We start from the raw sequence: 23,607 nt of genomic DNA on the forward strand, positions 1-23,607 counted from the left end.
ACAAACGAAAACGTCAAAACATAAGCATACAAATACTTGTCCGTCCACAGCTAGAAAATGTATATACCATCTTGCACCCAAGTAATACTATGGAATAACCTTGACCTTGTAGAATAACCTGACCACAAAGTTTCAGATGTACTGTGGAATAATCTTGACCACCCTGACCTTGAAGCTTTCAAAGTGGTTGTAGCAACCATAAAGTACATGTACTAGACCAGAGTGCTATGGGTTTTTTATCTTTCAATGCTTGTTCTTTTTTAATCACACTTACCATGCTAACATTCCTTTAGCCTTTTCATTTTAGCTGATGTCGGACCCATCATTCTTTTAGAACTCTTTTTCAACATAACTAGCAAGTCGACGTGTACCCCATCTCTCTATCAGTCGAAAGATGACTTGACATTATGAGAGAGAGAGAGGGGGGGGGGGGGGGGGGGGAGGGGGGAGAGATTTTTAATACCTGCCTGCAGCCACTTATGAAGTATATACCTACCTTTCATACAGAAATACATTTTCAATTTTTATAAATTAAATATCTGACATGTGCATTGTGAATAAGTTCTTTTTCTATAATTTAATATTGTGAGCTTGTTTTTGACCTTGTGTAACATTTTTATTACATAGTTTAAAAAAAAAGACAACAGTCATGATCAACGCTCAAAAGCCGGAAATAATTGAGTGGTTCAAAACCTTTTCATTACCCGTCATACACCGGTCATACACTTTCGTTGCCTCGTCAGGTATACCTTATAGTAATAATATACCAAAACCTAAAATTTTAACTTTTTTAATAAAAGGGATTCACTTACAGTAAATAATGTTTTTGAATACAGGGAGCACTGGTGCACGTATTAAAACCAACAAACAGTAGGTACAGGCCAATATAAGAAAAATACTATCAGTGCAACCAAGTGCCTGTGGTAATGGCGATTGTCTATTATCAATAGCCAATCGGCGTACACCAAAGACCTGAAACTAATTTACATAATAATAGAGGACAGGTAAAGAGTGTAAACAGGTGATGTATTAGTAAATATGCTACGGCCTACGTCTGACTAGTGTATAATAACTACTGACTACTGATATTCCAATATTCTACTCTTTTGCAAATAATTATTATAGGAAATGTTTCACATATAGGACTTCTTTCTATGAGTATATATATAGGGATTTTATCAGGCAACAACAATATTGGAACTTTTTCTTTTATTAAATTTAACACCTGTGACATATTACCACTCTCCGGAAAAATGTTGTCCTCAACATTGTCTATTATATACAACACATGGTAATGCCTGTAAATAGATAAATTGCATTAATTTAAAGTAAAAACAACAAAAAAAAATCAGATTGATATGCGCGACTTAAAACGTACGCGCTCACGAAGTGAATATATATCAGACCCGATAACATTAAATTATCAACGCGAAACAAGCACGGCTAAGCATTTATATATATAACTGATCTACTGTAGGGCTCTACAACTAAATGATCAAATAATTTACATACGTTACAAAATATATTAACGTAACTATCAATGTAAGATCTAATGGAGATTTAATAAATCTACATAACTATCAATGCCGTTGTCATTGAATAATGGTTAACACTTGTAATCGCGTGAATTAACTCTGTACTAGTATTCAACTAAACATATTCCATCTGTTTGAATATCTATGTACAATAAATCCATTGTTTTATGAAAAATATATATACACTGTTCATGTAATCACTTCAGTACCCAATCGTTAGAAGTCATCCATCCCGGTTTATGTCTCTGTCTGACGGGTCTTGGAGAGGGGACAGGGCTTGATGGTTCAGAATCCACCTCTGATCTCGGTGTTAAGCCAAGCTCGCCTGGCGCTCTTCTTGCGGGAATCCTGTATCGCGGCACATTTGACGCTTGATCTGAGAAGGAGGAACTGTTGTGGGAAGCACTGTTATCACTGAACTTTGAATCCACGTCTGAATGTAAATCAGTTGCCTCTTCTGTTTCCGACCACTCAGGAATCTGATCAGGCTCTATGCTCATAAAGGGCAGTAAAAGGTTGCGGTGAAGAATGCGGGTCTTTCTGTATCGTGCCCCTTCCCGCTTCACTTCATATACTGGGAGATCCTCTTTTGGTTGGCTGACCACAGTATACGGGAAATGTTCCCATTTATCGGCCAACTTATGTTTTCCTCTGCGTGAAACATTACGGACGAGAACAAGATCTCCAGGGATAAGAGTGACACTTCTGGCATTTCGATCATATCGTCTCTTATTTCTCTTCCCTGCTTCTTCTGCACATTTACGAGCTGTATTATAAGAGCTGTGGAGTCGTTCGCGCAATTTGGTGACGTACTCAGTCAGGCTTGTTGCAGTACTAGGGGTATAGTACTGAAGTACCAGTACCAGTACTTGCACATTTATGCAGTACCAGTACCAGTATCAGTACTAAATTTTGTCTGAGTACTGCAGTACCAGTACCTTTATTTTACGAGTAATGCAATACCAGTACCAGTACTTTCTTTAGGTCTATTGATATGGGTAGTTACAATAAAATGACTCATCATAAAACATTACATTTTCTCAGCTATTTTATTTCTAACTTAAATCTAGTGCATATTACATTAGTGCGAGAATATCATTTATGTATTTGTTTGCACTGTAATATTGAAAAGCAAACATGATTGACAAACTTCATTGAAGACAAAGGCTTGTGTGTTTGTTTGTTTTGGGTGGCAGCATTCTTATGCAATGATAACAATACAGTTAATTACCATACTTATGTGCATAATAGATATACTCAACTCAAATGATATGCATCCATTGTTCTTATTAACACCTTTTTCTATTGTATATTGTATTGTTTTGTCACAGTGTCAGACAATGTCTAAGGGATGTTAACATAAAGTTATGACATTTCATTGATATTTGTTATTGCCAGTGCCAATATTAAATATTTCAAATCATTCAATATGTAAAATCTACTGCTTACTTTCAAATGCTTGATGAAGTTAGAAGACACCTTCAATGATCCAGATATTTCAGAAGGGCAATGCAAGCATTTTGCTTTGAACGTGCCCTCTGTGCTTTCCGGTAGTTTGAAAAATTTGTTCCAGCTCATTTTCAAATTCAGATAAAAAACATCCACATATCCAGAAAGACCAGCAATGACTGTTTCATACAAAAAATAAATTACTTTACTCTTAATACTTTACTATTTATACTGAAAACTGAGCGAACTAACCATTTCATTGTTATTGATGACAGCTCAAATCAGTGCAGGATTGCTATTATATTGCTATTATACATTCAACAGCAAAACAGGTTTATCTCATAATTGCTGTTCTGTGATATATGCTTCAGTCATGTCAATAAATATGATTGCTTAAAGGCATAACATCTAAATTATATTAAAGGCAGCATGTATTAGATGCTAAGTTATAAAGGCACCATTTCATAAAAATAGTACAATTTTTTGAAAATCAAAACAACAAAGAAAAAACAACAACAACAAAACAAAGTACTGGTTGAGTACTGCAGTACCAGTACCACTTTTTGAGACAGTAATGCAGTATCAGTAAAAGTAGTCGCCAAATTTTGACCAAGTAATTCAGTAGCAGTACCAGTAGTTGCTAAAATGGCTTCAGTAGTACTGCAGTAGCAGTACTACTGGTACTGCAACAAGGGAGACAATCAAAATCCCCTTGATCAAAATCCCCTACATTGAAAAATGACAGGGTGTTACAAAATCCCCTTCATACTTTTGCAGGGGGTATCATAATCCCCTCTGTAATTTTTACTTAATTTCATCAAGTTCAAATACAACTATATACAATTTAAAAGTCTACTGTATAAAGCAGGTAAATACAATGCCTTTAGCAAACATAATATAATTTGGAGCACTGATATCTATATATCTATAATAAAAAACACAGAGGGGATTATGATACCCCCTGCAAAAGTATGAAGGGGATTTTGTAACACCCAGTCATTTTTCCATGAAGGGGATTTTGATCAAGGGGATTTTGATATACACTCCTGCAACAAGCCTGTACTCAGTGTGTGACGCTGCTGACATCTGGTCGTTTGGCAACCCTAGGAATGCATCAATGGCCAACCTTGGGTGTCTCCCAAACATAAGAAAGTGTGGGGAATACCCAGTGCTGTCATGTTTGGTTGCGTTATATGCGTGGACCAGGGTTGGGACATGGGCTTTCCAATCCGACTTTTGGCTTTCTTCTAAGGTTCCAAGCATCTTCAATAATGTTGCATTGAAGCGCTCTACTTGGCCGTTTCCGATCGCGTGGTATGGTGTGGTTCTGGACTTGTCTGTGCCAGTAATAAGGCAGAGCTCATTGATGATACTGGACTCAAACGTCTGGCCTTGGTCACTATGTATTCGAGCTGGAAAGCCGTAGTGGACGTAGAACTGATCATACACAATTCTTGCAGTTGTCTTGGCAGTTTGGTTTCTTGTAGGGAAGGCTTGAGCAAACCTGCTGAAATGGTCAGTCATGACTAAAATATTTTCGTAGCCTCCTTTGGAACGCTCAAGTGACAAATAGTCAATGCAGACTACCTCCATTGTTGCCATTGTAGAAATAGGGATCAATTCTTCAAGACTGTTTCTGGCTTTCCTTCGAATGCATCGTGGGCAATTCCTTACTTTGGAGATGACAAAGGAGTCCATCCCTGGCCAATAAAATCGTTCTCTTAGGAGAGACAACGTTCTATCACGACCTTGATGCCCTAGGCCGTCGTGCAATGCCATGAAGATATCATCGCGAAGTTTGGTTGGAACAACAAGTTGTAGTCTTTCTTGCCCCGATACACAACCTTGTCTATATAGGACGTTCTGTTGTAACCTTAGTTTTGACCACTCCCGCAGATATGTCGAAACAGTTGCAGCGTTGGAACCAAATGTCGTAGACATACACATAAGTTGGATAAAACAACAATCGGGCACCGCCTTAGGACAAAGAACAAAGAAACGCTAACAACAAATAAGACGATATACGCAACACAAAAGACCGATGGAAAACGTTGAAAATAGGGCTCTAATTTGCTAGCGGAAGGGTACTTTAGTCAGATTGTGTGTGTGTTTTGTCATTTGTACACGACAGTATCTATCTATCCTTCCACTTTTTCTTCATTTTGGATAAAATTAAAATGTACTTGTTGGATTTTTGAAGCAACCCGTCTTTAATATTTTTCCGTTACAGCTTTCTTTTATTGTGAGCCTTCTTTGCAAATGCGTGGCTCTGAGGCTGTGTTTGTGGTACCTATTACCTTCTGGGGTCGCATGATTTACATAGTTATATAGGGAAAAGTCTACACTCAAGGTCCTCTACAGATACTGTACACATAGCCTACACAGCAGTAACTGTTAAGTACATTTCACGAATGTTGCAGTGTGAATGGATTTCTGCCGTGTGTTAATATTTTCTCGAATGAACGATTTTTCCGACGTTATGCTAGACAGAATGCGGAGAAAAGTACGTCAGCTCCGGGGCAAAACATATTTACGTATTCTAAAGAGATAGAAAAATAAACATTTTATTTGGAGCTCTTAGTACAGAAATGTAGTTCATTTGACAATAGACTGTCCACCAGTCTCTAGGTTATTTCTTTAATATTAATATTCACATGCATAATACACTCCCTTTGTATGATTAAACCTTACCGAATCATCACCAGTGCAAAAACGTGCCTATGGTATGAGTCAAGATCAGCCAGAACATTCGCGTAGTCTAATCAATTTTAATACTGTTCGCATAAAGCTTATGTAAAAGGCGAAAAGATGAAAAGACTCAAACAAAAAAAGTTATTGTTGAATTACATACGACTTATTGTGACCATTCCAAGTCAACAATTGACATTTTTTGGTGCGAAAATAATAGCACTTTACCTTGTCCAAACATTTATCAATATCTTACAGATTCTAATTTAAAGAAAACAAGTGAAATGAGTCCACTGTCTTTATTTTCATTTTGCATATATTAAGCTAAAACACAGTATTTAGTTTGTTTACAAAGTAGTGCATATGAAAACATATGGTGGTCGAGGAAGGCTACATTCCAAAGAGTATATTCCCCTTAATACATTAAACATTTATTGTTACAGAAGTAGAGTTGCTTGCAATAAGGGCCTAGAAATAGTTTTATTATTCATTTTCAACTTGGTATTCACGAAATACAATGAACTTATATATCAAAACACATTCAACAAACTTTTGAAAATGTATTGTCTTAAAAATCTTTAAATAAGGTATAAATTTGGTTGAGAAGTAATATGTGCAAAATAGAACTTTAAAATCTCATTCACAAAACTTACTAATACATGTAGCAGCAATGTCAATGATCAAAACTCGACAAAATACAATTATCATCACTTTTATGCCATTTATAATGTGTCCTTGAATTCTCCACCATACTTATATATAGAATAGATTTTTGATACAAGTTTCACTGTCTAAATAAATTGTTTTGACAGCATGTATTAGATCAAGTAGTGTTTGAAATAGTTGTTTCAACATAGGTTAGTGTTAATATGCATTTATACTGTACAAAAATAGAAAGCTGAAAATTAAGACGACAGCTATATGTATATCACAAGTGTACTTCTACATACCTTTAGACCCTATTTGTATTATTTCTTACTTCAAAAGCTGTGTATATATAAATGGATAAATTACGTACATCATTAATATTATCACTTTTAAGTAACTGTAAAAACTTTACTGTTTTCTTAGGCTTAAGAAATTCTGACATTCCATAACGACATGATATTCGTCCTCAAGTGCATTACACCTTGAACATTTACGGTCGTCAAAAGGGATACTATCTGGTTTTCTCTATCTGCCTGTTTCAACTGCAAGTCTATGAGAGGCTAGTCTTATTCTAGACAATGCAAACCGATTTTTTATAGTTACAATATCCAGATATTCATTAAATTTGGAGTCAAATATATTTCTATAAAATATAGCTCTACTCGATTCATGTAAACTTGTTCTTAAGTCTTGTACGTATATGTCCTTAATACGCTGTTTCAACTGACGCAGAAAGATATTGACATTCCCTTCCCCCTGTGAAAGCCAGACATCATAATAACCTTACCTTGATAACATATGTTTAACCTGTGAAACCCAATTTATTTTCTCAGGATTTAACTCGACATAACTTTTTAAACAATTATAGATCTGTTTAATATATTTATCCTCATTAGAGTTGCAGATTTTCAACCAGTATTTTATAATATTTAAATTTCTGCCATTTTGGAGATTCATTCTATCCGTATCTCCGTAAATGAAAGAGTTCTAGGTTGTGACTTTAACTCCAAGTAACCTTTTATAAAAACCTAAGTGTATGCGTTCAACTTGTGACCCTTTGTGAATCCCCATACTTCAGTTTGTTAAATAGATCAAGAGTATTCTTAAGTTGTAAGTCAGTAAATTTATATAAGTATTTATTCATTTTGAAAATGGCTTTTAGTGCTTGGCCTGCTAGCATCTTTTCTATTTCATTAAATGACCCGTATGAGATAAATAACACTCCTAAATACTTAAATTTGCTTACAATTTCCAGTTCTTTATTTTTGTATATAAATCTTATATTTCTGCTAAGTCTACCCGCTTTTCTAAAAACCATGACTTTTGTTTTCTTTACATTCACTGTTAACTTCCATCTATCACAATACTCAGCTGAAACATCTAAATACTTTTGTAACCCTTCCGCGCTTTTGGAAAATAAAACGATATCATCTGCGTATAGAAATAAACAAATCTTTATAGTTCTGATGTCAATGCCTTCAATGCCTTTTAATAAAAACACTTCCTCAATATCATTAAGGTACATGCTAAACAGGAAAGGGGACAGGCTCTCACCCTGTCTGACCCCTAATGTACATACAAAGCTTTCGCTTAATGAGTCATATGTGACTTTATTTTTGAAATAATTTTGTATTTTGTTATTGTTGTCAAAAATTATAACGGAAGTGCCTCGCAACTGAAAGATGAAATGAGTTCGATTCGCAAAATAGTCCACTGTAAGTAATATTTTTTGATAAAGGTCCATAGAAATGAATAATTTTCAGATATTAAATACGCATTCTCTGAATAGGATTCGTTATTTGATAAGAAATTATAAACATCGACAGCTTTTTTAAAAAATCATACACGTGCTGACACCTAAGTTATCTCCCGTTGATTATTGAGTTACCGTTCGTCCAGCGCAGTAATACTTTTTGCAGTGAATCGCCGAGAAGTCGTGGGAAAATTAAAAACCATGTAAATAAACTAAAATTAACCACTTTTTCAAGATCAGTTTCAAGTGATCGACGTTATGCATTAAACCCACCAAGCCAGTGTAGCATCTTAGATATCTGTACTAAGGGATTCATTGTGTAGAATATCATGTTATACCTTTGCAATGCTAATACCATTCTGACTTTTTTTTTCTTTTTTATCATTGAGAAAGATGGCGTTCATCCCGAGTTAGGAAGACAGGGCGTTACAGTCTTACTTGTTTAAGCACACCTGGTGCGTTAGAAAGAAAATCTAAGAAGTACAACATTATTTGTTACACTGGCATTGTACAAAAAACTGTGTTTTTCCTTATACAAAAGCTTAATATTTTGTGTTGAATGTAAGTAGTATTGGCGCCGGGTTGGGGGCAGCTCTGCGCAGGCTTGAATGACGTCACAGAAAGCCGCTGGGACCTCTTTGGCACCAGCTCTACGCATGCTCGAATGACGTCACAGAAAGCCCGCGACGGTTATCTCAGATGTAAAATAATTTATGTTATATGTTTCACAAAAAATTATTATACATAACCCGACGTTTTCTTAGCGTTAATGTTTATCAAAAACTATTTTGAATAGAAACGTAATATATCAATCACTTTGCAGAAATCAGCCGTCACGTTTTGTATGTATGTTTTTTTGTTGTTTTTTTCCATATACATTTGTTTAGGGGCTGACCAAATAAGGCATTCCGTATATTTAACGTTTTATAAAAGAATCATGTTTATTAGATTAATTATAGGCAAAGGAGCGTTTGTCATTGAAAATACGAAGCTATATATAAATCTACCAAACGGTAGCTCATGATACAGATTTTAATTCATACTGGTTCTATTTAACAAGTTTTAAATGTAGACATAAAATAAATTCTAAAAAATGTAGCTGTATAAAACAAATGATTTTAGTACTTTTGATCCAGTACCTAAGTAAGGGATAATAATTTGGCTTTTTACTTGAATTTCGCTGCTCATTTGACCGGTTTTTTACGTATCCAAGAAATGCCTTTTTAGACAAAAGCATTCCAAGCAACCGTAAGGAAATTAAGGTATTGTTTAATAAGCTGTATAAAGAACAAATGAACAATGCGATAAAAGTAATCTATACAAAGACAAAGAATACATGTTTTGTTGTCCAGTTATATAGTTTGGAATACAAGTTTAGACACGTCTGTTTAAAACTAAACGTATCCGGATGTGTCTAAAATTAACACCCAAATTCCTACATCTTGACGCTATGTATAATACCTAATTTGCATATAAGGTATCTATGGTGGCCTATTTCTGCCAACCACATATCCACTTATTTATCTCGAAAGTTTTTGTAAAAATGTCACTTATTCAGTTATTATCTGGCAAGTGACAAAACTGCTTGTTATCTACTTAAGTATCTTAAAAGGACAAAACTGTCTTGTTAGTGCCCACTACTGCCATACACATATTCACTTACGTTAACTAGGTATCTTGATTTTTGTCAGTTAGTCAGTTATGATAGGCAATATCCCGTAATCGTTCCCTATCATTACGGAATAAAATAGGGTTATTATAACAGTAGCTTGATCTGGGATGCAGTATTCGGCTCGAGCGGATTGTGCCAGATCGGATCTCACGAGGCGCGCAAGCGCCGAGTGTGATCCGACCTTGCAAAATACACGAGAGCCGAATACAAAGTACCAGATCTAGCTACTGTTATAATGACCCTTTTATTATACTGGTTGGGAACCATTTTCCGGACAGGACCAGTTTCCGGACACATGTAATATTCGCTTTATTTCGTTGTTATTCATGTAATTGTTTCATCTAACTGAAAGCATATGTTCCATAATTTGTATGTCTACATTGGATACATTTTAGCTCACATGAACTTGTATCTAAGTGTAGGCATATATCAAGATATCACACAAAAGCTACCATCGATACATTGCTATCACATATTATCTTACTCCAGGGATGTGTGCCTTTCCAAAAATCACTATAAGAATTAATCCCCCAAGATGGTACCAGTCAACCCTATGGCTCATGTACTAGTACGAGTATGCGTTGCAGTGTTTTGTTTATCATTAATTTTCATCATATCATTTAATATATATTAAGGAATGATATTACATAGAATAGAGATAGTTGTAATTATATAAAAAGCCCTAAAACTGAATCTTTTAGTTTATGTAACTTTACATGGGGACATGTAATTTTGGAAAATGGGGGGTAGTTTTACAAGACAAAAAATAGCATAAAGCAAAATGAATTACTTAGGACTGTGAATAAAAGAACCGCGCTCCATAAAATTCTATTTTCATAATTATTATTATTTTATAGAATTTTATGCCCATAAAACCAAATTTCTGATAAAATATGTAAAGAAATTTCTTACCTGTAATAAATCAAAATGAAATAATTTCCACTTGTTTCAGAACAGTTTGAAACAAGCCGGAGCGCGGTTCTTTTATACACAGTCCTAATTAATTCATTTACGTAATAACGGAAGTTAATACTACTTACTTCACGTGATCATACTGAAACAGTATGAACTGTCATACCAAATTTGTCCATACCATAGAAACATCAAGTCTAATGAATTTTTAGGTTAATCAACTTATATTTCATTTATTTTTTAATACTTTTAATTAAATTTATTTCCTGCTAAAGTTCAAACCAACATTTATAAAATTACTTTCCAATGAATATTATTATCAACACTTTATTATAAAAGAAGATTTTTTTACCAAATTATGAAAAATACATTTATTTCCCACTCATGAACGATGCTAACCACCCTCATCGCACCAACATTTGGTTAAGTCCATCATATTAGTACAACAACAGGTTGCAGCACCATTTCTAATTTACTAATTTAGTATTACCTTAGAAACTGTGCACTCTGATTTATTGCCAGATTCCCTATGAATCATGAAATCTTGCTTACCTAAGATTTATCCTTGAATTTTCATTTTTTATATTTACTTCTATTTTGTATTTTAGGCAAACTTATTCATTCGTTTGGTTCCTAGATAAAATTTTCTAAGTTTGCTTTATGCTACTTTTTGTCTTGTAACTCAAGTCCACGTTTTGTCAAAATTATTTGACATGTGGCTTTGAAACTTTTAACTCTTGTTTATCATCATGATTTTCATCTGTAGGTAAGAGAACATAACACTGTCAACTAATTTGGCAGAATTATGGCCATTTTTGGACTTGAAAATTGGTTCAGTTTTCGTACTATTTGACATGTGGCTTTGAAACTTTGAACACTTGTTTATCGCCATGATCTCCATCTGTAGGCAGGAGTACATAACTCTGTCAACTATTTTGGCTGAATTATGGCCCTTTTTGGACTTGGAAATCGGTTTTTTTTTCATACCAGTCCATATTTTGCCTAACCTGTTTGTCATATGGCTTTGAAACTTTGTCCACTTGTTTAACATCATAGTCTACATACTAGTATATAGGCAAGACTACATAACTAGGACAAGAACTTTAGCTCAGTAATGGCCCTTTTTTGACATAGAAATTTCGCATACCATTTCATATTTTGTCTAAACTGTTTGATATATGGCTTTGAAACTTTGATCACTTGCTTACCATCATGGTCACACATTACCATATAATGCAAGACTTCTCCAAATCCAAAAATACAGGTACTTTGTTTGTCTTATCTTTTTTTCTTCTTTTGTCTAAAAATATCTGGTAATATTTCGACCCCATACTTGCATCAGTTCTTCGAATAGGCAAGCGCGCTGTCAACAGACAGCTCTTGTTTTTGTCCTTGTTAAGCTTAACCTCTATGCTATACTTCTAGAGTAGCTAAAAATTACTTTTCTGTTGCGCAGGGTCTCTCTATTTTATAAATGTTATTTTACTTCATGACCTAAAATTGCTTTTTTGTTAAGTATAGTACCTCTATTTCATAAGAAAAAAATATTTGTTTACTTCATTCCTCATTTTGGAAGGACATTTGGTCCTGCTAAGGATAGTGAAGACAGTAAAACTCTTCTATAACTATTTCAGTTACCTGGATAAAATTTGCCTAAACCTATATGTGTTTCCTAAAATATAGTCTACTTTAAGATATATGTGTATTACACAAACAATAGAACTAAACATCTCCAGTTTTCAAACAAAATTAATTGAAATAGAGAAATTGTATTTATAATGGCTGATGTATTGTATGGTCGTAGGAAAACATACATTATTCGTAGTAAACAAATATAATGGCTTTGTGGATTTTAAGGATAAAATCTCTCGAAATTTAATAAAATATTTTTTCCACTCAAAATTTACAGCGATAGTAAAATATGTGTTTTATATATCAGATGGCCATTCTAAAATGCTTAAAGATACCCATTGGTCATCGTTCGCTAAAATATTTCATTTTCAGGTTATTCAAATGTTAAAAATCCTTATTAAATGTATTTAACTTTGCTAAATGTATATATTAATTGTGTGTGTAGAGCTACATTCATAAGTAAATATCATGCATTAACAATCCATTGTTAAAAATACTTCCAGTTTTTTTTAGTGGCTTTACACTTTCATACTACATGTTTAGTTATACGTGTAGACAGTGTGTAATATTTAGACCTAAATTTAATGCATAATTCTGTTAATACACATAAACTTGTTGATCTTATATTTACATAAACTATATGTAGTAACTGTTCATGCTTAAGTCAGAATATTCTACAAAGGATTATCTTTACAAGAATTTACCTTTAAGTTATCGATCAGCTTTTACAAAATTTAGATGTGGCGTTGCACCCTTGACAATTAAACAGGGAGATATGAGAACTTAGAATTGAATAGAAGATGATGTTTTTACTGCCAGGGTGTTATTAAAGATGAAAACATGTTTTACTCCATACAATGGTATCAGGAAAGGTTAAATATCTGCAACTGATGAGTTACCAAATTTGACTTACGATATAATGTCTGATAATGAAAGATTGACACTGTTAGTAATGAAAATGTTTTATTTATTGCTGCCAAAACCTGCCATAATATAACTCATGAGAGAAGAAGGAGAAAGCGTCTTAATTCTAAGTCATAACTTCCTACAGCCGATTGTTTTACCCTTTTATTAATATATATAACATGGTATTAACAACTTTTATCAGTATTGTAGTTGTACGATCATGTTTTAATTAAAATGGCATCATTGTGATTCATACTTGAAATGTTTTATTAATGTGTTTTACATGTATAGTCTTCTACAAATCTGCATAGATTGGCTCTGTGTTACATGTACTGTACATATAATATATGTTCATGTATACACTAAGATGAGACTTGAATAAAATGTTTGAATTAAATTTGAATTACTTGTCTTCTGGGGGCCGTTTTATCAACGTTCTACGACATGTCGCAGGCATGTTTTTGTCTTAGAAGTGTCGCAGACAGTTCGGTACCGTTTTATCAACGTTTGTCGTAGTCTACGACGTCGTAGAAAATGTCGCAGACTTACGACAACATACGTGCCGTCGTAGACTTCTTAGCGACGTCAGTCTATTGTATTTAATATGGCCGCATTGTTGTATTTGTACAATTGTCAAGGAAGGAGAAATGATAGACTGTTCCGTGAAAGGATAGGATTGGATCAATTAAGAGATTTTGAGGTGATGTCTAGATACCGGTTAGACAGAGTGTCAATCGAAGCTTTGATAGAGCTGCTAGCTGACGACTTGATGAAACCTACACGGAGATCGTGTTCAATAAGTGCATACATTCAGGTGAGCCCTTCTTTTAATTTTAATTACAGTAACTGCGGTTCCGCTCACTTTACTAAATTATTATCCTTTGCGCTTCTTACATTTTCTTTGCGCCTGTAACCCTACAATAGTCTGAATCTATAAATCATGGCCTTGACCTTGGGAAATATAAACAAACTTTGGAAACACAGAGTAATGTTTTCAATGTTTGTTTAGGGTCTATAATGGACCCTACATTTATATCGATGCCCCTGAGCTAATGAATAAAATGTTAACTCTTTAAAAGTCACAGGTTTTGTGTTACTTTAGCTGTAAACACATATCTCTACGGAGGAGACAGTCACTTTTATGGACATAATTTAGCAGAGGAGTTGTCTATCAACTGCAAGGCAGACCGATTTCACACACAGACTGGCATTTACCATAAGATAAGATAAGATAAGTCTGATTTATGTCGTCAAGACATTTAACAATATAACATACTGTAAGCTCTAACTGAGCCTTTTTAATTGACTACAGTACTGAGAACAAGAATGGCAGTGGCTAGGTAGTCGGTTCCGGCTACCTAGACCTTTAGTCTACGTAGCCGGCTCTATATATATACATATCGTATATGAACATGTAAGTCAATGTAGCTGGCTTTGATAATCTTTATTATAAAGGATCATTTTTAGGCTGGTGATATTCGCCAGACTATTATAACCATATATCGAGTTTCCACAAAGTTATACAGGTGCTGAGACTGACAACACAAAATATGATTTCATGCGCATTTCAAATAGTCCGCCACGTTTATCAGCTTTGCCATAGAGTTGTATAAAGATTGATAAACTTTCCTGTTTCAATAGATCTATTTGTTCAAACATGTTATAATAATGTTTTATTTTTCCAACGTAAATACTTGAATGATAACATTAGAAAATATTACATAATGATGGTAAATTAATTCGCCTCTATGAAAGAAATGTCCGTATGAATGGAACTTTTTCGTAACTCAACACTGTTGACCGCTTCGTTATATATTATGACCCCGGTCTATAAATGCTAATCAGACAAACGCTGGTTCCGAGAAACAATTGTCGATATGAGTTATACTGCGCATTATTCGACGACCTAACAAGAAATATGAAATATCAATTAAAATGAACTTATAGTGATATGAGTTATGTCAGGTCTTATGTTGTGGGCTTTAAGAATCTATTCTTTCAAATCATTAGCTATAGGTACTACGGGACGAAATCGCTGCGTTGAATTGCCACAGTAACGTAAGAAGAAACAAATGACCACATTCTACGTGTTATATACCTAAACAGCGTACATGCTATATTTTGCTATAGAAATAATGTTTACATTTACAATAGAAACTATAACATTACTTGATTTAACAGCAGTTTTTAAGGCTATTTTTATACTAAATTCGTTTTAAACATTCTGACGAATACTGAAAGATATAATGTAAAAAGTATTTTATCACCAATTTCCTTAAAGAGTGGGGGCGTAGATGTAAGCGAGTTTTGTTTAAAAACACGTTTTCAACTGTTTTCAGGTTATATCAAGATAGTGGACTCGTATTGGTATGTTTAACTATTGCATTAACTTGATACAGTCCTGAAGTTAACATAATTTCGCACTGTGATTCATCTTTAAACGACTTTTACCGTGTCGTTTTTTTTGTTTTTGTTTTGTTGTTTTTATTTGTTAATTTGGCATAAATTATGTTGTTGTTTTTTTCCTCCAGCTGAAACAGAGACAAATTTCAAAGTGATAGCCATTGCGCAAAACGATCGAAGAGAATTCATTTTACCAAATATTTTTTTCTAAATGAAACCTCAAAGTATTGCGTAACAATTATAAGACACAAAATAAAATTGTCAATAACATTTTTTTCTAGAGAGCCTCGAGTAAAAGGATTTAATCGGACAGATGTTAAGCTCCAACTCCAATTATGGCCTTGCTCTCTGCATTCATACATAACCATAGGGCAGAAGTAAAACCTACCTACCTACATTTCTTCCAAACTTTGTAAACTAAAGAATAAGTGTAAAATTAAGAACTGTTACAAATGTAACTAAGTATTTTCAAAGATATCTAATCATTCACCCTTCAGGTTAAATTCATTTTAAACAGCAAGAAATGGCTAGTCAAATAAAACATTTCCGCTTTTGTACGACAGATCAATGATAATAAGTCTTGAAAAAAAAACAACAGTTTATCTTACTTGAAAAAAGAAATATAATGAACAAATTTGGTCCTAGTGGGGCTTGAACCTACGCCCTCCTGAAAAATTAGTTAAAGTAATCTCATGGTAGGAACTGAATACTCTTAAAAAAAAGGAGTACATTATTACGGGTACGTCAATTTTCCTAACGATCGTATTAGGGAACGAACATGATTAGACAATAATCATTAACAGTCCGGTTTGTAGCGGGATTCGAGCCCAAAATTTCCCTCATACCGACAAGAAAATCGCCCCATCTGATCAGTGTTCATACATTCATACATGATGTATGTCGTGGAGGGGAAGCGGGGATTGCATACCGAAACATAGATGTTATGCTTGTTACCTTTATATTCTATCTGATATTATGTCCCTCAATGTTTATTATCGCTTCTTTAGAAACCTATATAAACGGTTATGGCATGCGAATTGTCCAACAATAACGTGAACCCAGGTTCACGGTCGAAAACCTAGGCACGGGTGGTAAACGCGCAATCCAATTCCCGCTGGGAATACGCTTAAAATGGGTTGCGCAACGTCCGGTGCTGGTGTTGCGCGTAGAAATAGACGAAATTGAGGTATGTGAAGTTATGATTTTGCTTAGTATGAGACAAGAATAAATTTTCTCGAAAAAAGCAAAATGCTATTCGACACAAATATTATAATACATCATATGTGTAAAATATCTGGTTTGTAATTTATGATTCGGCTCTATTATCACAAAAACTCAGGCGACACGAAGCTTGAAAAAAGTATGAAATCAACAAAAATGGAAGTTTCTGACCTCATATGCCTAATCTGAGAACATCAGATGCTTTTTATGATAACTCAACTGTTATAAAGTAACGGATATCAAAATCATTTGCTTCAAATCCTGCTTACGGGGACATAATTGACAAAAAATCATCGGGAATGGGGTTGCGCACCGGGAATGGAATTGCTCGTATACATCATAATGTATATAATGTATACGCGCAACTCCATTCCCGGGGCGCAACCCCATTCCCGATTATTTTTTGCCAATCTTTCCCCCAAAAGCAACATTTCATTCAAGTGTATGTAATATTCATGACTGTTTTACACGTGTTTGATCATTAGAAGCGTCACATTTCCAGAAAGAAGGCACAAGAGTTAGAAAATTTGCATTTTTCATGACTCCATGCATTTTTGACAGTTCGAGCCAGCAGAGTTTTCGTGATAACAGAGCTGATTCTTAAATTAATAAGTTGGTATTTCACGCATATGATCTTTATTCATTTTTGCGTCGAATAGCATTTTTGCTTTTTTCGAAAACACGCGTAAATGTGTCATTATTTACAAAAACAAAAACCCACCTACCTCGATTTTGTATATAGTGATGCGCAACACCAGCACCGGAAGTCGCGCAACCCATTTTTAGCGTATTCCCAGTGGGAATTGGATTGCGCGTTTACCACCCGTGCTAGGATTAACAATCGATAAACTAGGTTTTTCGAACGTAAAACTAGAATTTTCTAATACTTACCCATATTTTCGAGCGAAAACACGCCCAGGTTTCAACTAGGTTTTTCAATTGAACTTTGAATTTCGGCCGTTATTCTAAGTTCACGAGCGTGAACCTATGTTTATGGGAGTAAACAAGGGTTCACGAGTGTAAAGCATAGTTTACGAACGTGAACATATGTTAACGACCGAGAACTTAGGTTACGACCGTGAACATGGATGTACGACCGTAAACATTGTTTCACGCTCGTGAACATAGGAAAATGACCAAAAATCATAGTTTTGTACGAGAAACCAAGGTTATCGAATGTAAACCTAGGCTCACGTTCTTCAACTATGGTTAACGCTCGTAAACCCAAGTTCTCGGCAATCAAATTATCCAATAATTACATTCTTGGTCGAAAAACTAGGATAATTGAATACTTACATAAATTTTCGAGCGAACACACAGGATAACGGGAGTAAACTATAGTTTACTCTCTTGAACCCATGTTTACGTCCGATAAACTAGGTTTCTCGATTGAACTTTAATTTGGATGTACAACGTGAACCTACACTTACAAGCATGAACTATGGTTTGCGAAGTAATCCTATGTTTTTGCTCAAAAGAACAGGTTTAAATGCTTTTACGTTCGAAAAACCTAGTTTATCCATCGTTAAACCTAGGTTTTCGACTGTGAAGCTGTGTTCATGTTATTTAAGAAATAATATATCTCATCGGTGATTTGTCGCTGAATAAATCACTGTTTGGAGTTCAGATGCGAAGGAATTATATCACGAGGGCGCAGTCCGAGTGATATAATGCTACGCATCTGAACGACAAACAATGATTTATTCAAGAGCAAATCATTAAATGAGATCTATTATTTCGATTCTAACACGTTACCAAGGACTTTAAGGTACATCCTTGTTGGCATTCATTAAATACTTGCCCATTTTCAATCGTTTTTTTCCCAGCGCGCCGCCACGCCGTTTCACGCTATGACGTAATAATTGTGACGTCAGAACAGTGAATTGTTGTATAATAATTCACTGTTTCCAGCCTTCTTTGTTTAATAGGAAAATGAATCGGATCGTGTTAGAATATTGAACAATTTCCATACATGTCACGTCCGTAAACTATGGTACACGATCATAAACCTAGGCCCACGGTCGTAAACAGGGGTTCATGTTCGTAAACTCGTAAATAAAGGTTCACGGCCGTGAACCATAGTCGATTTTTTAATTGTAATATATCGACCGTACATCATGGTTAACATTTAAAAAAATAAGTTTCTCGAATAAACAATGAATTTCGCTTGTTATCCTATGTGGTTTGATTGGATTACGTTCTCGGAACCTGACTTTTTTGTAAGATTTTAAGTTTTGCGGTTTCAGATTCCCAAGTGTAAATTATGTGCCGTTTGTATCATTATTGAAGCAAACACAATGTATTTTTTTCACACCATCTATAGTCTGTAATATCCTTACACTACCTTCACAAGTTAACCAAGAAAATATGAGCCGTGCCATGAGAAAACCAACTAAGTGCTTTTGTGACCAGAATGGATCTGCGCAGTCTGGTCAGGATCCATATGCTGTTTGTGTTCAACTTGAGACAGCATGGATCCTGACAAGACTGCGCGGATGCATCTTGTGGTGTATGTCTGCCCCTGGAGGGTTTCATTATAGTTCTATCTCTGTTTATTGAATTCATAGGGTTTCTTATATTCCTGTTATTTGCGTTTAAGGACACGTCACGGCTGAGATAGTTTAGCATTATTACAATACACAGTCGGTATTGAAATTGTGTTTCCAATACATGTGCTCATTAGATAAATCTATGTGAAAATAAGGGATGTGTTTTGTATGATTGCAACACTGTGAGTTGCTCTAATTACTGACAAATGACTGAAACAATAGGAATTCGTACGAGAGATGGATAGACAAAACGACAGTGAGGTAACAATATATTCTTTTATTGTTTTAATGTATGAGTTGTAAGCTACAATAAAGAATACTCATTTTATGAAAATCAAACTGGAATTAAGAAATAACAGAAAAAATTAATTAGGCCATGAGTCATAATATACCTATCAAAATTTGTCATTAGTTTTCACGAGCTGTCAAAATTATTTTTATCTCTTTATTCTGCAAATGCATTGTTTATGAAAGTATCTTGGTCGGATATTTTAGTGTGTAACTTACTTTACATTCCACATTAATATTTGTGCTTGAAATTGCTTTGTTGAGCTCTGTTATAAAGGTACCAAATCTCAATATCAAGATATAAGAATTGTTCCTTTCTGGTAGACAAAGGAAACTATTTGGTTGAAATATAATATAACGGTTTTTGGAAAGAACTGAATATTCTTTGGTTTTTTGTTATTCACCGGAAATTCAAAAAGTGACATCACCTTAAGTTGGCAAAGGTTGTAACGTTTGTTATTTTCTAGACAAGCATGATATAAAACTGACACACTTGAATTTCCAAGTGCTATGCAGTGGATCTATTGGCTTTTAAATATACTGCATTTTCAAAAGAAATGGTTGTGTATAGGAAGCAAAATTAAATCTATTTACCATGCAATAAATAGTCATACTTCTTGATGAATTTACATGCTACAACAAAATGTGTCTTTTTATTAAATGTTTGTAGTGGCATGAGTGTAAGAAAGTCATTGAATGAAAATGATAATACACATTCTATTTATTAAACTTATTCAATATATAAATAAAAGATAAAGGTAAAAAGGGTAATGGCAAGCTTTTTTTATCATCCCATACAGTATAATCCAACATGCAACATGAGCTACAAAGCTCTTGTGAGACAAACCAGGTATCGAGTAACAGATATGTACCTGTGCTTATTTTACCTCCTGTAGCAACCCTCTCATTGCTGAATGCCGAGCAAGGGAGCTACCAGTACCTTTTTTCACGCCTTTGGTATGACACAGCCGGGGATCGAACCCCAGACCTCCAGCATTCAAGGCATACACTTTACCACTATGCTCTTGAGGCAGTATATACATATGAAGCTCTGTAAAATATGTTGTAATGCCGCTATTTACTCTTGCCAGCGTCATATATATGATTGCAAAATAATTTATATTTCAGGTTCTTGTTACACTGAGATACCTGGCTAAAGGTAGCTTTTACTCGGAGGTAGCATACCTACATGGTGTAAGCAGGAGTAGTGTCTGCAATGCAGTCGAGTCTGTTGTCACAGCTATTAATGACAAATAAGACAACATAAGGTATTAAACCTTCTCATCTTTCAATTTAGACAGCACCATTTACAATTCATAGGGAATTTCATGCTGCAGATCATGATCAGACTGTACAGTTGTGTTCTGCTTTTGTCTGCCCACTTAGTTGGACATTTAGATGTTGTGCAATTTATCAGTGGCTGTCTAAAATTGTGTTACAACACAATGTTTTATAAACCTTGTGACTGATTTCAACTGAACTTTACATGAAATTATATCATCAATATAATGAGATATTTCAGCAAGCACAGTTCAATGTTATTCTAGTTCTGGTAAAGAGCTAGGCTTTTGTTTACAATAACAAACAATTGTTTGTAGAAATTAACATAACAACATTTTGAAGCAGATAAACTTGTATCTAAGTAATTGTACGTTTTTTTTTGTTTTGTAGATTTCCTTTGGAAAGTCTGAATTGTACAAAGTACAGTTTCTACAACAAATGCGGGTTGCCAAATGTCATAGGAGCAATTGACGGAACGCTTATTCCTATGCAGGTATCATTCAGTCAATTTTATTGAACAATTTTCTCAGCACTTACTTTTAAATTTTATTTGATTGACAATATGAATTGGTTTTCGTATATTTTATTGAAAAAATGTCATAATTACGTGTGTGTTTGTTTGTTTGTGTGTGTGTGTGTGTGTGTGTGTGTGTGTGTGTGTTTGCGGGGTGGGGGGTGGGTGTGGTATATAGGAGTGAGCTTGTCGGTCGGTCGGTCGGTCCGTTGGTTTTCATGGTTTCCGTACGATAACTCATGAAAGGCTTGACCGATTTAAATAATTTTTGATACATGGGTGTAACATCAGAAAATGCAGGTCAAGTTTGGGGTCAGTAGGACAAAGGTCAAGGTCACAGTGATCCTGAACAGTAAAATTGTTTCCGGATGATAACTTGAGAACGCTTGGGCCAAGGATCATAAAATTTTGTACACAGGTGTAACATCATGACATACAGGTCAAGTTTGATATTGAGGTCAGTAGGTCAAAGGTCAAGGTCACAGCGAATCGGAACACTTATATGGTTTCTGGTTGATAACTTGAGAACTCTTGGGTCTAGGATCATAATTCTTTGCACACAGATGTAACATAATAAAATACAAGTCAAGTTCGACTTTGAAGTTAGTAGGTCAAAGGTCAAGGTCACAATAACACGAAGCAGTTAAACAGTCTCCGGATGATAACTTGAGAACTCTTAGGCCTAGGATCATAATTCTTTGCAAACAGATGTAACATAATAAAATACAAGTCAAGTTCGACTTTGAAGTTAGTAGGTCAAAGGTCAAGGTCACAATAACACGAAGCAGTTAAACAGTCTCCGGATGATAACTTGAGAACTCTTAGGCCTAGGATAATGAAAATTGATAGGGAGTTTGGTTTTGACCAGCTAATGATCCCTTATGATTTTGTGGTCAGTAGGTCACAGGTCAAGGTCACAGTGACCTGAAACATTTATAATGGTTTTCAGACAATAACTTCAGAATACTTTGGACTAGGATTACGAAACTTCATACTGAGGTTGGTCATGACCAGCAGATGACCCTTATTAATTTTGAATTCCAAAGGCCAAAGGTCAGAGTGACCCAGAACATTTAAACCTTTTCTGGACAATAACTTGGGAACGCTTGGGCCGATGATCATGAAACTTCATAGGGAGGTTGGTCATGACCAGCAGATGACCTGTATTGATTTTCAGGTCAGTAAGTCAAAGGTCAAGGAAGTTCAGCTTTAAAATTGGCTTAATTCTGTGACAAGGCTATATTGTGGGGATATAATTCGTCACTCATGTGACAACTCTGGTTGATTTTATTTTTACTGAAACGATATGTAGTAGTTGGTCCCATTTTAAATACTCATTTTGGGTCTACTATATCTTTAATCTGTATCATATATTTGAGACCAAAATATGTGTGGTTAGCATCACTTATTTATAAACTTTGAATGATCACTCAACAAAAAAATTGTCCTCTATTGTATATAACATTTTGTATATTGTCAATAGAAATTATAACCAAGATTCCTATAAGAAAAACTGTCCTTGGCCTTTTTGCAGAACTAAATGTGTATTCGTAACTGATATGTACTCTCTTATTGAAAACACCAGGAATAGCACCTTTTATAGAATATTTAAAAGTTCTTTTGCCTTTGAAAAGTACCTAAGAATCACCCCGTATCATTAGTGCGATTTATAATAAAATTCCGGATTACCTGTCAAAAGCGGAAATTTTACAAGGATTCCAATAAACCTTTGGACATGAAATAACTGTGAAATAAGTTACGAGGGACGAGTATCATTATCATATTGAATGTAGCCTTATTTTGCAAATGGTCGGGAAAATATCATTAATTCATACTACTTAAACATCTAAATGTATTTAAATTCGAGCAACTTCGGAAAACCAACAATAGAAAACAATATTCAAATAATAATGTTTCATTTATTTATTTATTTATTTATTTGGGTTTTACGGCGCACCAACACAGTATAGGTTTGTTTCAATTAAGAGAGGTTAGATTCTGGCAGACAGAAGCAGATATACCGAGCCTACAAGAAGCTTGACTATTCCGTTTGTTGTACCAATAACAGCGGCTGTACCTTTATGACAAGATAAATTTCAATTTTAAGACTCAATATTGTATATAAGCGTAAAGATGAGATAACTTTAACTTGTTTG

The sequence above is a fragment of the Mercenaria mercenaria genome, chromosome 12 (assembly GCF_021730395.1).
Source record: "Mercenaria mercenaria strain notata chromosome 12, MADL_Memer_1, whole genome shotgun sequence".
NCBI classification, from domain to species: Eukaryota; Metazoa; Mollusca; class Bivalvia; order Venerida; family Veneridae; genus Mercenaria; species Mercenaria mercenaria.